Raw genomic sequence first — 17,412 nt, 5'->3', positions numbered from 1 at the left:
ACTAGTGGGTTGCGGGTCACGGTCGAACCGAAACCGCACCCACTGTCACGTTAAGTGAAAAAAAAAAAGAAGGTAAGATAAAAAGGGTTCAGCCGCTACAGGGCCAAACCCGATAAAGAGAGAGATGGGGGAGGGCGTTAGGGTTCAAAACCCTAACCCTGTGCAAGTTTTCGGGGAGGGGTTTTGCGCACGACATGAAGGGGAGGGTAACGGATCCCCTTCCGTTTCGGGCTCCTTCCCTACTTATTCCCTTCTTCCCTCTTCTCACTTCCTCTCACGCTCTCTCTTCCCCTCTCTGTTTCCCCAACTTCCTCCCTCTCTCGTTCTCTCTCTCCCTCTCATCCTCCCTTTCACGGCAGAGGAGCGGGTGTGGCCGGTTGCGTTCCCGAACCGTGGCTGAGCAGAGGAGCGAATCGGCACTCAGGTAGGATGATACTGTTTTCTTTCTTTCAATGGTGCGTCGTGGGTCGAGCATGAGGTGTGGGGTGCTGTAAATCCCCAAATCACGAGAAGGTTACGAGAAGGTTCTTTTTGACTGCCGTAAAACCCAAATTGGCAGATTTAGGGGTTTCGGCTGCTATGAACCCAAATAAAAAAAAGAAATAATAATGAGATGTAGGATTTCCTGTTTTTCTTCTTTAGGGTTCCCATCTGTCGAGAGATGTGTGTGTGGGTTCCGTGAATGGCAACCCGAATTGTTATTTTGGGGATTTCGGTTTTTCCTGTCCGAAGGGTTTTGATTCATGTTATGAACTATAGAAAAAAAATGTGAATCGCGTACACGTGAATACTTGTAGATTTAAACCCATGAACAGTAATGTAGTTCATATTATAGTTTTATTTCAGTTTTCTTTTGGTATCAGTTTCTGATGTGATGGTCTTATTAGTATTCCCTGAGTTTTAGAAGTGCTGCCTCTATCAATGATAAGTTGTAAAGTTACCTGAATATAAGTTTCTTATTCAAACCAAGCCTTAGTAAACCTAAGATGTTTCATCCTTTACAGTAACATTAACATCATCCTATGACTGATATTTCGCTTCTCAGTACACTCTGTGCACTTATTGAATTATAAATGTTATGGTACACTAGTATAAGATTTTGGTAGTTCAGGTTAAACAAATTTTTTTGTGATCTCAAGGTATCATGCAAATATGTGTTGTGTCTGTTCATGTCAATGCATAAAAGATATCCTCACCCACATATGAACTATTGCTTCCTTTCCTTCAGAATAAAAAGGATTAGCAGTCTGCATGTTTTTATTGGGCTAGATTGTTTTTCTGTATTATTTGCAATGTCAAGTCATTACTTGTATGATCTGTTACTTAATTCCTGCATAAATAAAAACAATGGACAGAAATCCATGAATAACGTGTTTGTATAAGGCACCAGTTCTGTGTTAGGACTATGCGATAAACTCGTAAAATGGTTACTCTCTGGAAAGGTGATGCATGGTTAAGTATACTACAGATTCCTGTACACGCTAAAATATTAGATGGGATGACTTGTGTTTTAATTGATCATCATATTGTTGCAGTATGTGCTAATGAAATATATATATTGTGTTATGTTAATGACAAGAATGGATGTCTCCAGCTGGATCAGGACTTGTGCATATTTTTTTGATTTTCATATGAGTAATCAATGACAGTTTAGCTGCCTATTATAATGATCTTCGATTTCACACGAAGCTGCCTGTGTTTCATATTTCCAAATGTCAAGTTAGCTACCTGATATTATGATATTCTGTTTCATATGAAATTGCACATTAATCTGATGCTTACTGCCTAGGTAGCTGCCTATTATGATGATATTCTGTTTCATAGGATGCTGTATATTAATCTGATGCCTGTGTATCTGTACATTAAACGGGTGTTCAACCTCATACTAGGCTGCATATCAAACTGATACTTAATGCCTTTTTAGATGCATATTGAGTGGCAATTCGAGTTACTATTTAGCTGCATATGAAATTGATATACATAAATGGGTTATAACACTCTTGAGATTTCATGGTATGATCCCTAAATGAATCAGTTAGGTCAATATAACTAAATGAATACCCGATGCGGGTACTTGGGCTGTTAACTTGTGTGCTATGACAATAACACTGATGAAAAATTTAATCTTAAATGTTATGTGCTTGACCAGTTTAAAGGTACTAGGCATCGGTGTTTGCCGGTTTAAAGGTACTGAAGCACTCTGGGTAATAACCTTAAAACTGATGAGAAACTTAAATTTAAATTCTGTGGCCTGACTGGTTTAAAGGTATTGAAGCTTATGTGCTTGACTTGTTTAAAGGTACTGAAGCACTCTGAGTGGGTTTTTGCAATTAAAATGAAAAAAAAATGGAATGTGTATGCCTTGGTAAAATGACTAAGGTTGGGGATCTGCTACTATGATAATAGGAGGTAGTTTGGGGAAATTTCCTTCTACTTTGGGTAATTTAAATAAATGAAAAGATTAACCCATTCAGTTTCAGGCTTACCTTGGAGATGGTAGGTGGTACAAAACTCCGGGGACATGTGTTTAATTGTTTCGAGCTAAAGTGACTCGTTGGTCTTCAGTCCTCGGAGTTGGGGGAACCCGGACTACCAATGTGTCATAGGTGGTAGCCCTTTGTTCTTCAGCAGAAGTTAGAGATGCATCTTATTTTGGTTTTGACCTTTGAGAGGTTCTTTTGGTCACTGGTCGTTCCCTTAGGATTTACAGTTTCGGTTAAAACGTTCGGGTTAATAAAACATCAATGAATAAGAAACCCCCGAATGTTTTCTTCCATTACGGGTGATTCGGCCCGCGTGTACCCACAGGATAATTAAAGATAAACATTTGAATTATATCATCTTATGTATCACATATGAGTAGGTACTGATAGATTTACAGTTTTATACATATACAGTTACTTGTGACATGCGAATATTTAATTTTAGCATGCAATGAAATTTGTGTCTATGTGATATTTAAATTCTGCTAATGATGTTATTTGCTAGTTAGCTTCTGATAAATTATTTACAGTCGTAGCATAAAACTTTATTTATTCTTGTATATACTGAAAATCATACACGACACCCACATCACATACTTGACACATGATATGCCTGTAAGAAAAATTATAGTAATTCCTACTTAGATAGTTGTAGTCTAATTCCTATAAATTTATCATTTTTAGATGAAGAATATAGTTTGAGCGGGTGTGAGATGAGGCTTGGATTGAAATTTTGGATTTATTATTTTCAGGTATTTTGATTTTCTTTTTAATTATTAGAACATGTTATTAAACTCTGATGTTATTATTCATTTGATAATGAAATAAAATAAATGATTTGACTTGCTCTCCATTGTAATGTTTCGTAATGTTTAACCTTATAGTACTTGTTGTTTCCGCTGTATAAAAAAATCCTCAAAATGTGGGTTAAATTTTTGGGGTGTTACAATTATATCCCAAATTTTGAGAATTTTTTTTATAACAACGAAAACAAGTAATACTATAAGGTTAAACATTCCTGAACATTACAGTGGAGAGCAAGCCAAAACATTTATTTCATTTCATTATCAAATGAATAATAACATCAGAGTTTAATGACATGTTCTAATAATTTAAAGAAAACCAAAATATCCCGGAAACAGTAAATCCAAAGTCTCGATTGAAGCCTCATCACACAGTCGCTCATAAACTCTATTCTTCACCTGAAAAGATTATAAATTTATAGGAATTAGACTACAACTGTCTAAGTAGGAATTACTGTAATTTTTGTTGCAGATACATCATGTGTCAAGTATGTAATGTGGGTGTCGTGTGTGATTTTCAGTATATACAAGAATAAATAAAGCTCTATGCTATGACAATCAATAATTTATCAGAAGGTAATTAGCAAGTAACATCATTAGCAAAATTTAAATATCACATAGACACAAATTTCATTGCATGCTGAAATTAAATATTCACTTGTCACAAGTAACTGTATATGTATAAAATTATAAATCTATCATTACCTACTCAGATGTGATACTTAAGATGATCTAATTCAAATGTTTATTTTTAATTATCCCGCGGGTACACGTAGGCCGAATCACCCTTAATGGAAGAAAACATTCAGGGGTTTATTATTCATGGATGCTTTTTTAACCCAATCGTTCTAACCGCAACTGTAAATCCTAAGGGAACGACTAGTGACCGAGAGAACCTCCCAAAGGTCAAAACCAAAATAAGATGCATCCCTAACTTCTGCTGAAGAACAAAGGGCTACCACCTATGACACATTGATAGTCCGGGTTTCCCCAACTCCGAGGACTTGGGACCTACGAGTCACTTTAGCTCGAAACAATTAAACATGTCCCCAGAGTTTTGTACTACTTACCTTCTCTAAGGTAAGCCCGAATCTGAGTGGGTTAATTTTTTTATTTATTTAAATTACCTAAAGTACAATGGTATTTTCCCAAACCACCTCTTACTATCATAGTAGTAGGTCCCCAACCTTAGTCATTTTACCAAGGCATACACATTCCATTTTTTTTCATTTTGATTGCAAAAACCCACTCATAGTGTTCTAGTACTTTTAAACTAGTCAAGCACACAAGCCCCGATACCTTTAAACCAGTCGGACAACAATATTGTGTTCTCATTTTCATGTGAATTCACATCATAACTTCGATGGTCTATGCATGACCCTCAACACGCTGGCTTGACACTCATATGTCTACAACAAACCAACCCATAGGTTCGGTTACCTGATTATTATTATTATTATTATTATTTATTTTCCCCTCAACTCCGAGGACTGGGGACCAACGAGTCACTTTAGCTCGAAACAATTCAACACGTCCCCTGAGTTTTGTACCACTTATCCTTTCTAAGGTAAGCCCAAATTTGAGTGGGTTAATCTTTTCATTTATTTAAATTACCCAAAGTACAATGGCATTTCCCCAAACTACCTCCTACTATTCATAGTAGTAGGTCCCCAACCTTAGTCATTTTACCAAGGCATACACATTTCATTTTTTTTTCATTTTGATATCAAAAACCCACTCAGAGTGCTCCGGTACCTTTAAACCAGTCAAGCACACAAGCCCCGGTACCTTTAAACCAGTCAGACAACAATATTGTGTTCTCATTTTCATGTGAATTCACATCATAAGTTCGATGGTCTATGCATGACCCTCAACACACTGGCTTGACACTCATATGTCTACAACAAACCGACCCATTACCAGATCATCATTATTATTATTTATTTATTCTTCAATAGCAAATCGCCACAACGTACCATTAGGTTTTGACTTGTGACATCCCAACACATGGTGGCATGCACTAAAAGCTCTGTTAAACAAGCAGAGACACTGTTGGTGTCCTTTATTGAGCATGCAGTGTAATCTTAGAGATTTGGTAATACAACTATATACTTTTCTCCCAACACATTAACATTTGAACATTCTAAAAGATATACACTTAATGGGCCTTTTGAACATTTTAATAAATATGCATTTGAACATACTAAATTATGCAGCTTAGTATATAGAATTGAATATCATTTTAGTATGCAACTAAATATGCATTTGATCATTAGTTTAATATACAACTTTATGTAACGGTGAATAACAACCTAATATGCAGTTTCATATGGAACCGAACATCAACCTATAATCATCTAAATAGGAATTTGCATATCAACTGAACATGCAGGTAAATGTTAACTTGAATTTCAACTTAATATGAATCCAACTAGATTCTCATTTATACATGCTTCCTAGATTTTTCCCACAAGAGATTACGCATAACAGAAATTTAAAATACTTGAGAATATTTCCTATTCACGCACACAGATCAGAAAGTCTCAACCAGGTATGTATATTCAGAAATAGCAAATGTTTCAATCCATTTCCAAATAATTTTAACGATCCCACAAAATAAGCATGGTAATTCCTAATCCTAAACACGCTGTTATGAACCTATAGATTTCATTTAATAGAGATCACTAATATCACATACATGGATAATCAAACTAAATTTCTAGAATCCTATGATGAAACAACAAAATAGATTAACCTTGATCCTCCTTTGAGGTCCAATAATAGTATAACTAGTATGGACATTTTAAAAGAATCAACAATTAAGAGAAGTCGACATTTTCAGAGCCACACTTAGCACACATATATCAAAGAACTTATTGTTTAATTACACAGAAAAGTCGACATTTAAATAGAAATATTGCACCACTATGGTTCATTTGAATTGCAGGCTATGCTACGAACCCACTTTTGTTTACCTTGTTATTCTTGATCCTAAAGAACAATATTTTCGATTCTCATGAACAAATCAAGCATGTGATAGTTAAACTTTAAATTCAATAAGTTTAACACATCATGTTCAATGCAATATAGACTCCACTGGGATTTTGCAAGATTGAAATAGTGGCCAGCAGACCCACGAGTGTCATTGCTTAGCGGGACATCAAACATAACCCAGCCATTAGATGGGGTTCAATGATAAATTAACAATTAGAACATTAACGCAGGAGGTTGATAATAGAGTTAAAGAATTCAATGTTATTTACTGAACAATGCTTTTGAATAGCGCATACATAACATTCATTCAAGACATGTAACTAATGACTAATTTGCAACATTGATGACAATAAACAAAACAAATTTTCTGTTCAGTCCCATCAGAGGAAACATTGGTAACATTTGATTGCCAAATAGATTTTCCAATCGGAACCTCCCACTATCGAAGATCCAAAAGCAACCTATGTCTAACACCTAACCTGCTTGAAATAGAACACACACTAATATATATATATATATATATATATATATATATAGAGAGAGAGAGAGAGAGAGAGAGAGAGAGAGAGAGAGAGAGAGAGAGACGGTAAGATACTACTTCTCACTATGCCTTTCGTTTTGGATTTCACAGCAACTGAAATCCCCAAAGATACTACTCACTATTTTAGGACTATGCCATAAACTCGTAAAATGGGTACTCTCTGGAAAGGTGATGCATGGTTAAGTATACTACATATTCCTGTACACGCTAAAATATTAGATGAGATTACTTGTGTTTTAATTGATCATCAAATTGTTGCAGTATTTGCTAATGAAATATATATATATATATATATTGTGTTATCTTAATGACAAGAATGGATGTCTCCAGCTGGATCAGGACCTGTGCATATTTTTTTGATTTTCATATGAGTAATCAATGACAATTTAGCCGCCTATTATAATGATCTTCGATTTTACATGAAGCTGCCTGTGTTCTATATTTCCAAATGTCAAATTAGCTGCATGCATGTTATTATGATATTCTGTTTCATATGAAATTGCACATTAATTTGATGCTTACTGCCTAGTTAGTATTGCATGTGTAACTGTACATTAAGCGGGTGTTCAACCTCATACTAGGCTGCATATCAAACTGATACTTAATGCCTTTTTAGATGCATATTGAGTGGCTATTCAAGTTACTATTTAGCTGCATATGAAATTGATATACATAAATGGGTTATAACACTCTTGAGATTTAATGGTATGATCCCTAAATGAATCAGTTGGGTCAACATAACTAAATGAATACCTGATGCGGGTACTTGGGCTATTAACTTGTGTGCTATGACAATAACACTGATGAAAAACTTAATCTTAAATGTTGTGTGCCTGATTGGTTTAAAGGTATCACGACATCGGTTTTTGCCGGTTTAAAGGTACCGAAGCACTCTGGGTAATAACCATAATACTGATGAGAAACTTAAATTTAAATTACTAGTTTAAAGTTACCGGGGCTTTTGTGCTTGACTGGTTTAAAGGTATCGGAGCACTTTGAGTGGATTTTTGCAATCAAAATGACAAAAAAAATGGAATGTGTATGCCTTGATAAAATGACTAAGGTTGGGGACATACTACTATGATAGTAGGAGGTAGTTTGGGGAAATGCCCCTGTACTTTGGGTAATTTAAATAAATGAAAAGATTAACCCGCTCAGATTCGGGCTTACCTTGGAGAAAATAGGTTGTACAAAATTCTGGGAATATGTGTTTAACTGTTTCAAGCTAAAGTAATTCGTTGGTCCTCAGTCCTCAGAGTTGGGGGGACCCGGACTACCAATGTGTCCTAGGTGGTAGCTCCTTGTTCTTCTGGAGAAGTCAGGGATGCATCATGTTTTGGTTTTGGCCTTTTGGAGGTTCTCTCGGTCATTGGCCGCTCGCTTAGGATTTATAGTTTCGGTTATAACGATCGGGTTAATAAAACATCCATGATTAATAAATCCCCGAATGTTCTCTTCCGTTACAGGTGATTCAGCCTGCGTGTACCCTCGAGATAATTAAAGATAAACATTTGAACTAGATCATCTTAGGTATCACATCTGAGTATATACTGATAGATTTACAATTTTATGCATATACAATTACTTTTGACCTGCTGAATATTTAATTTCAGCATGTAATGAAATTTGTGTCTATGTGATATTTAAATTCTGTTAATGATGTTATTTGCTAGTTAGCTTCTGATAAATTATTGACTGTCGTAGTAACAACAACAACAACAACAACTATGCCTTCATCCCAAAACAATTGGGGTCGGCGATATGAACCAAAAAAGAAAATCATTCTGGGTCTTCCACATGAATCCTTCTCCAATCATTTCTATCCAATGCCATGTCCTTGGTGAGGTTCAAAGCATTCATATCCTTTCCTATCATCTCCATCCACGTCTTCCTAGGCCTACCCCGACCTCTTTTAACTAATATATTTTCCCATTTCTCCATCCTTCTAACTGGAGCATCATTAGACCTTCACCGAATATGTCCAAACCACCGTAAACGATTCTCTCTCATCTTATTTTCAATGGGTGCAACACCTACCTTCTTATGTATCTCCTCGTTCCGAATCTTATCTTTTATTGTATTTTCACACATCCATCTAAGCATACGTATCTCAGCTACACTCATTTTTTGAATATGATGTCTCTTGGCAGCCCAACATTCTGTACCATATAGTAAAGCGGGCCTAATAGTCGTCCTATAAAACTTTTCCTTCAACCGCAATGGCATTCTACAATCGCACAACACTCCAGTTGCATTTTTCCATTTCATCCACCCAACCTTTATCCTATGATTTACATCTCCATCAATTTCTCCATACTTTTGAATGATAGATCCCAAATATTTGAAACAATCATCCACCGGTATTTCTTGCTCACCAAGCTTCACTACACTCCCATCACTACTTCGTTGCTTACTAAATCGACATTCCATATATTATGTCTTACTATTACTCAACTTAAAACCTCTTACTTCCAATGTCTGTCTCCATAATTCTAACTTAGCATTAACCCCAGCTCTAGACTCATCAATCAAAACAATATCATCAGCAAACAACATACATCACTACACATTTTCTTGAATTGATCTCGTAAGCTCATCCATCACTATAGCAAATAGGAAAGGGATCCTTGATGTAACACAACCGTTATATTAAAATTGGTTGACACCCCTTCACAAGTGCGAACATTGGTTACTACTCCTTCGTACATATCTTTAATTATACTAATGTACATGAGAGAAACACCTTTCTTCATCATTGTCCACCAGAGAACATCCCTAGGTACTCTATCATATGCCTTCTCCAAATCAATAAGAACCATATGCAAATCTTTGTTTCTCTCTCTATATCTCTCAATAAGTTGTCTAAGAAGACGTATAGCTTCCATAGTTGATCTTCCAAGTATAAAACCAAATTGATTCTCGGATATCATGACAACCCTCCTCAATCTAGACTCAATCACCCTCTCTCAAAGTTTCATAGTGACTCATGAGTTTTATACTACGATAGTTTGTGCAATCTTGTATATCACCCTTATTCTTATATAGAGGCACCAAAGTACTCTTCCTCCACTTATTAGGCATCTTATTTGTCCACCAAATCTTGTTAAAAAGATTTGTCAACCATTCTAAACCTTTCTCTCCCAAGCATTTCCAAGCCTAATGATTGTCGTAGTATAAAGCTTTATTTATTCTTGTATATACTGAAAATCACACACGATACCCATATCACATACTTGACACATAATGTACGTGCAAGAAAAATTACAGTAATTCCTATTTAGATAGTTGTAGTCTAATTCCTATAAATTTATCATTTTTTCAGGTGAAGAATATAGTTTATGAGCGGCTGCGGGATGAGGTTTGGATCGAGATTTTGTATTTACTGTTCCCGTGATATTTTGGTTTCTTTTTTAATTATTAGAACATGTCATTAAACTTTGATATTATTTGATAATGAAATGAAATAAATGATTTAGCTTGCTCTCTACCATAATGTTTCAGAATGCTTAACCTTGTAGTACTTATTGTTTTCACTGTATAAAAAAATCCTCAAAATGTGGGTTACAATTTTAGCGCGTTACAGTTATGGTATCAGAGTCTGGGAATAATAAATCAAAGATCACGGTCGTGCCACATCTTGCAATCGTTTTGTGAGTATATTTTATTTTGTTTTGTTATTGGTTATGTTACTTGTTCTTTTTATTGTGATGCTTATATTATCATATAGGTGAATTCACGCCTACCAATGATTAATTTTGACCTATTAGGTTAATAACACATCACACCCACAAATGATTGGTTTTTAGGTTGTTGACTTATCATCCTACAAATCATTAGTATCGACCTAGTAGGTGAATGATGTATCACACATACATTGTAGATGATTGTATTATGATTGTCTGAAATAATTAAGATGCCCATGCCAGACATGCTTAGAGTTATATTGCTTCTGCAGTTCATATTTTCTTGTTTGCATGCTCATGGGTCGAGGTACAATTTCATTCTTCGATTATTATTTTGTGTAGTTGTTTATGAATTTGAGGTGTGGTTTCGTACTTCTTGCAATACCTATGCCATTGTTTGATTGCATACATTTTTGCCTGCACGTTTCCTTTAAGCGAGGTACGACTTCTGGTCTCATGTATTACTTATGACCTTATGTGTTTGTCTATCTAAGTGGCCAAGGTATGGTTTTGGTACCTCGTGTGTTACTTATGTGCTTTTTGCTCGAGGTGCGGCATCGCAAGTCGAGAGTTGTTTGTCGTCATGTTATAACATGCATATGTTGACACTTATGGTAAATATGTACCTACATAAATATAGCCTTGTGCCATCCTGATTTCACTTGTTTTCAAAACACTAAAAGTTGTGCTTGTGCATTTCAGTTCTCTAAAAACGAGTTTCCTTCTGCGAACCCGGTGCTCTTCAAAATGCACAACTTTTGCAAAGTATGATTAAGTCTTGCAGGATTGCGAAGTCACATTTGGCCCCTCCCAAGTCCACACACTTGGGAGAAATGTTTTATAACCTTGATTCAAGTTGCGGCTCATTTTGAATAACCCCGATTGGGGGCAGGAGTCTATGATTGAGTGAGGTTCTGTTGAAGGACCCATTCTTCATTTATTAAACTTAGTGTTGCGTGTCGTGCGAATCATGTCGATATTAAGATAAATTTTGGATGCAAGATTGTTAGTGTTGTGCTTCGTGTGAATGACTTAATGGGGGCATTGTGGCTTTTAAGGATGAATCGTGCCAAATGAGTACTCCTATATTCTTTGGATCGTTATGAAGTTGTGTGTTGGGTGTTCCTTTTGAGAAGCCTACGCACCTCCCTTTTCCAGTGTTGTGTCCTTTTAGTCATACATGACATGTTAAGTACTTTGTTGATCGGACGAGAGATCCGAGACGACCTCGTATCACGAAATATGCAAAATATTGTTGAAATGAATTCAAGACTTATCTTGCTAAATTGTGTTGTGTTACTTCTTTTGCAGATAATATCTGTTGAGGTTTCTTTGGTGAAATCATATCCCTTTCATCGTAGTCGTACTTTTGACAAGTACGTCCGTACTTTTTGACAAGTACGTCTTCTTACGTTGCGATGATTGGATGAGTAGGTTGTGGCAACCTTGATGATTGCAAATAAAAAAAATGCTGAGATCACCTAAATAAGTGATGATTCCGCCTTCACCGGCAAGATACTCGAGTTTGGTCGAAAGACTAGAGTATGTAGAATGGGTCTTCAGTTAACTACCCCTGATGTACTCATTCAAACCGCTGACTCCTGTCAGGAGAGAGGACGAGAAGGTACAAAAACTTTGATGGACAAGCCATTAATGGCAGTTACGAGCAAAAGACTCGGCTTTCCCAGTCATCGGAGTTAGGGGAAAGGGACTACCATAATTATCTTAGGTGGTAGCTCTTCATGTTCGGGATGCATCCACTGTTTATGCTGCTTTGGAGATTTCTCTCTTGGTCACTGATCGTCCCCTTAGGTGCGGACTCAGTCAGCTATCCAGGTTATCATAAAATACATAGCATAATAAACCCCCCGATCAGTCTAGGTTGTTTCTAGAGTCGTGCCTTGTGCATGCCCACTAGGCCAGTTAATATCGAAACATAATTTAAATCCTATCACACAATTTGTTGAGTTATGCACGTATGAAAGCTATAGCATGTAACGGGTTTCAATACTTATGAAATTGTGTGTGTGGTTGATATAGCATCGTATTTTGCTTGCTTATGCAGTGTTTTGCTTATAATAATTAGCCTACTTGTGCCAGTGAAATGCTTGTAATAGTTTTAGCATTTTGCTCATGATAGTTGTTTCATGAATCTGTTGAAATTAAATCACTATATAATTGCCTGTCTACTTGATATATTAAATTATTTTGCTTAACTATGTTCTATATCGTCCTGTATGTGCACCTACCAGTTTTTAGTGAAACTGACCCATTTTATGGGCATGTGATGTATAGGTGATACACTCTGCGATGGCACGATAGCGCGATGAGATCAAGATAGAGCTCTTTCCTTGACATTTCGCTCCTGAGGACATGTTGGTAAATTTGGTATAAAGTGTATTTCAAAATTTCTTTTTTTATTAAACCTTGAGTTACTAAAACTGTTTTAGTAAACTTCTTCTTGGTTTCAACAAACAAATTCTCAACCATTGAAATTGCATTTTAAAACCATTTGATTTCAATAGTTGTGCGAAATTCGGTAAAGGAAAGTTTACGCTGTAATGCGCTCAAGGTCCATTGACTTGTAGTTCTAAAAAATATCATTTTCCGCTGAAGTACTATTTAAACTCTGATTATTGTATGATTTCAAAGCTTTCTAAACTATTCTAAAAGTTACAAGTCCTGGATTTTTGGGGCGTTACATCTGTGAAGTTTAAATCCAATGTTAATGAGGAATTTTTTATATTGGGACTATAACACTTTAGAGGGATTCGAAATAGCACAGGCGATGGTTGGATCCACATTTGGATCCTGGACATCGGAGAGGTAAATAGGGTAGGATCCAATCAAATTTTGGTGTGGATCCATACTAGCTTTGTCTGGATCCATGTATCTTAATTTAGATCCATAGTGTGAAGAAACTTCAGATCCTTGGATCTGGATTTCTTAATGGGTTTCATGAGCAAGATGGATCTTGGATCCATAGTAAATTATATGGGATCTATAACAAGGTTACTGGACCCAAATAAAATTTTAACTGAGGTTATATTTGAAAATTAAAAAATTAATACTTTAAAATCTAAGAGGAGATCTGGATGCATGGATCCAAATAGACCCAAGTGTAGACCCATTGAGGATTTGGGTTGTGGGTCACGGGTGTGGTCAAACCAAACCCGTATCCAATGGAGCGTTAAAAGGTAAGAACAAAAAGAAAATCTAAAAGAATATACGGATCCGCGGATGGATCTGGATGGGCCCAAAACGCTGACCCAATTACAATTACAAGTGGGTTGCGGGTCACGGTCGAACCGAAACCGCACCCGCTGTCACGTTAAGTGAAAAAAAAGAAGGCAAGATAAAAAGGGTTCAGCCGCTACTGGGCCAAACCTGATAAGGAGAGAGATGGGGGAGGGCGTTAGGGTTCAAAACCCTAACCCTGTGCAAGTTTTCGGGGAGGGGTTTTGCGCATGACATGAAGGGGAGGGTAATGGATCCCCTTCCGTTTCGGGCTCCTTCCCTACTTATTCCCTTCTTCCCTCTTCTCTCTTCCTCTCACGCTCTCTCTTCCCCTCTCTGTTTCCCCAACTTCCTCCCTCTCTCGTTCTCTCTCATCCTCCCTTTCACGGTAGAGGAGCGGGTGTGGCCGGTTGTGTTCCCGAACCGTGGCTGAGCAGAGGAGCGAATCGACACTCAGGTAGGATGATACTGTTTTCTTTCTTTCAATGGTGCATCGTGGGTTGAGCATGAGGTGTGGGGTGCTGTAAATCTCCAAATCACGGGAAGGTTCTTTTTGACTGCCGTAAAAGCCAAATCGGCAGATTTAGGGGTTTCGGCTGCTATGAACCCAAATAAAAAAAAGAAATAATAATGAGATGTAGGATTTCCTGTTTTTCTTCTTTAGGGTTCCCATCTGTCGAGAGATGTGTGTGTGGGTTCCGTGAATGGCAACCCGAATTGTTATTTTGGGGATTTCAGATTTTCCTGACAGAAGGGGGTTTTGATTCCTGTTATGAACTATAGAAAAAAAATGTGAATCGCGTACACGTGAATACTTCAGATTTAAACCCATGAATAGTAATGTAGTTCATATTATAGTTTTATTTCAGTTTTCTTTTGGTATCCATCTGGTAGTTTCTGATGTGATGGTCTTATTAGTATTCCCTGAGTTTTAGAAGTGCTGCCTCTATCAATGATAAGTTGTAAAGTTACCTGAATATAAGTTTCTTATTTAAACCAAGCCTTAAACCTAAGATGTTTCATCCTTTACAATAACATTAACATCATATAAATGTTATGGTACACTAGTATAAGAATTTGGTAGTTCAGATTAAACAATTTTTTTTTGTGATCTCAAGGTATCATGCAAATATGTGTTGTGTCTGTGCATGTCAATGCATAAAAGATATCCTTGCCCACATATGAACTATTGCTTCCTTTCCTTCAGAAAAAAAAGGATTAGCAGTCTGCATGTTTTTATTGGGCTAGATTGTTTTTCTGTATTATTTGCAATGTCAAGTCATTACTTATATGATCTGTTACTTAATTCCTGCATAAAGAAAGACAATGGACAGAAATCCATGAATAATGTGTTTGTATAAGGCACCAGTTCTGTGTTAGGACTATGCGATAAACTCGTAAAATGGTTACTCTCTGGAAAGGTGATGCATGATTAAGTATACTACATATTCCTGTATATGCTGAAATATTAGATGGGATCACTTGTGTTTTAATTGATCATCAGATTGTTGCAGTATGTGCTAAGAATATATATATATTGTGTTATCTTAATGACAAGAATGGATGTCTCCAGCTGGATCTGGTCTTGTGCATATTTTTTTGATTTTCATGAGTAATCAATGACAATTTAGCTGCCTATTATAATGATCTTAGATTTCACACTAAGCTGCCTGTGTTCCATATTTCCAAATGTCAAGTTAGCTGCCTGTTATTATGATATTCTGTTTCATATGAAATTGCACATTAATCTGATGCTTACTGCCTAGTTAGCTGCCTATTATGATGATATTCTGTTTCATAGGAAGCTGTATTTTAATCTGATGCCTGTGTAACTGTACATTAAGCGGGTGTTCAACCTTATACTAGGCTGCATATCAAGCTGATACTTATTGCCTTTTTAGATGCATATTAAGTGGCTATTCGAGTTACTATTTAGATGCATATGAAATTGGTATACATAAATGGGTTATGACACTCTTGAGATTTCATGGTATGGTCCCTAAATGAATCTTTTGGGTCAACATAACTAAATGAATACTCGATGCGGGTACTTGGGCTTTTAACTTGTGTGCTATGACAATAACACTGATGAAAAACTTAATCTTAAATGTTGTGTGTTCGATTGGTTTAAAGGTACCGGGGCATCGGGTTTTGCCGGTTTAAAGGTACCGAAGCACTCTGGGTAATAACCATAATACTGATGAGAAACTTAAATTTAAATTCTGTGGCCTAACTTGTTTAAAGGTATCGGAGCACTCTGAATTGGTTTTTGCAATTAAAATGAAAAAAAAATGTAATGTGTATGCCTTGGTAAAATGACTAAGGTTGGGAACCTACTACTATGATAGTAGGATGTAGTTTGGGGAAATGCCTCTTTACTTTGGGTAATTTAAATAAATGAAAAGATTAACCCACTCAGATTCGGGCTTACCTTGGAGAGGGTAGGTAGTACAAAACTCCGGAGACATGTGTTTAACTGTTTCGAGCTAAAGTGACTTGGGCATCGGTTTTTGCTGGTTTAAAGGTACCGAAGCACTCTGGGTAATAACCATAATACTGATGAGAAACTTAAATTTAAATTCTGTGGCCTAACTGGTTTAAAGGTATCGGAGCACTCTTAATTGGTTTTTGCAATCAAAATGAAAAAAAATGGAATGTGTATGCCTTGGTAAAATGACTAAAGTTGGGAACCTACTACTATGATAGTAGGAGGTAGTTTGGGGAAATGCTCCTTTACTTTGGGTAATTTAAATAAATAAAAAGATTAACCCACTCAGATTCGGGCTTACCTTGGAGAGGGTAGGTAGTACAAAACTCCGGAGACGTGTGTTTAACTGTTTCGAGCTAAAGTGACTTGTTGGTCTCCAGTCCTCGGAGCTTGGGGGACCCGGACTACCAATGTGTCTTAGGTGGTAGCTCTTTGTTCTTCTGGAGAAGTTAGGGATGCATCCTGTTTTGGTTTTGGCCTTTGAGAGGTTCTCTCGGTCATTGGCCGCTCCCTTAGGATTTATAGTTTCGGTTAGAACATTCGGGTTAATAAAACATCCATGAATAATAAGCCACCGAATGTTCTCTTCCGTTACAGGTGATTCGGCTCGTGTGTACTCGCGAGATAATTAAAGATAAACATTTGAATTAGATCATCTTAGGTATTACATCTGAGTATGTACTGATAGATTTACAATTTTATACATATACATTTACTTGTGACATGTTAATATTAAATTTCAGTATGTAATAAAATTTTTGTGTATGTGATATTTAAATTCTGCTAATGATATTAGTTAGCTTCTGATAAATTATTGACTGTTGTAATATAAAACTTTATTTATTCTTGTATATACTGAAAATCACACACGACACTCACATCACATACTTGGCATATGATACCTGGAAGAAAAATTACAGTAATTTCTACTTAGACAATTGTAGTCTAATTCATATAAATTTATCTTTTTTCAGGTGAAGAATAAAGTTTATGAGCGGCTGTGGAATGAGGCTTGGATCGAGATTTTGGATTTACTGTTATCGGGATATTTTGGTTTCTTTTTTAATTATTAGAACATGTCATTAAACTCTGATGTTATTATTCATTTGATAATGAAATGAAATAAATGATTTGGCTTTCTCTCCACTGTAATGCTCCGTAATGCTTAAGCTCATAGTACTTG

The 17,412-nt window shown here is 36.3% G+C and overlaps 1 long non-coding RNA gene and 1 pseudogene across 1 annotated transcript; one reads left to right on the top strand and one right to left on the bottom strand.

The window, feature by feature from the left end:
- Window positions 1-17,412, bottom strand: part of LOC149839678 (putative respiratory burst oxidase homolog protein H) — a 30,001-nt pseudogene that overhangs the window by 1,313 nt on the left and 11,276 nt on the right.
- On the top strand, window positions 124-17,375 carry LOC149839679 (uncharacterized). Its single transcript, XR_016431341.1, has 2 exons — window positions 124-424; window positions 17,204-17,375. It is a non-coding gene; the product is annotated as an uncharacterized LOC149839679 (long non-coding RNA).

Source organism: Nuphar pumila, chromosome 4 (assembly GCF_984573655.1).
Source record: "Nuphar pumila chromosome 4, dmNupPumi1.hap1.1, whole genome shotgun sequence".
Lineage (NCBI taxonomy): Eukaryota > Viridiplantae > Streptophyta > Magnoliopsida > Nymphaeales > Nymphaeaceae > Nuphar > Nuphar pumila.
This window is presented reverse-complemented; position numbering and strand designations above follow the sequence as displayed.